The following is a 697-nucleotide window of genomic DNA, read 5'->3' as shown; positions in this document are numbered from 1 at the left end:
GCTGTCCCTCCACCCTCCCAAACATGATGTCCTTGTCTAAGGACCGGTCTCTCCTCACAACATGTTCAAAGTATGTTAGACAGAGCCTCAGCATCCTTGCCCCCAAGGAGCCGCCAGGTTTATCCCTTTCCAGGACAAATCTGTTTGTTTTCCTAGCAGTCCATGGTATTCTCAATACGCTTCTCTAGCACCACAGCTCAAAGGCATCAATTCTCCTTCTATCCTCCTTGGTCATTGTCCAACTCTCTGATGCATAACAAGTGATTGTGAAGACCATGGCGTGTATCAGACGCACTTTAGTCTCCAGAGAGACACCATTGCTCTTCAGTACTTTGAAGAGGTGCCTAACAGCAGACTCTCCTATGGCAATGCGCCTTTTAATTTCCTGGCTGCTGGTGTCAAGACTGTTGACGAGCCAAGCAAACTAAAGCTGTGTACAATCTCAATCCCTTCATCGTCCATCCTGATGCTGCCAATTGATCCAGTGGTGAGAATCTTTGTCTTCTTGACATTGAGCCTCAATCCATATTGTAGGCTACAGTCCTTGACATTCTGCAGCAAGAGCTTCAGGTCCTCTTCAGTTTCAACAAGCAGGGTTGTGTCATCTGCATAACGCAGATTGTTGATAATTCGTCCACCAATCTTGATCCCACATTTCTCCTTATAGAGCCCAGCCTCCCGGATAATCTGTTCTGCA

Source organism: Elephantulus edwardii, unplaced genomic scaffold, assembly GCF_000299155.1.
Source record: "Elephantulus edwardii isolate Elephantulus edwardi_28Jun2011 unplaced genomic scaffold, EleEdw1.0 scaffold00393, whole genome shotgun sequence".
Lineage (NCBI taxonomy): Eukaryota > Metazoa > Chordata > Mammalia > Macroscelidea > Macroscelididae > Elephantulus > Elephantulus edwardii.
The sequence above is the reverse complement of the archived record's forward strand: the minus strand, read 5'-3'. Positions refer to the sequence as shown.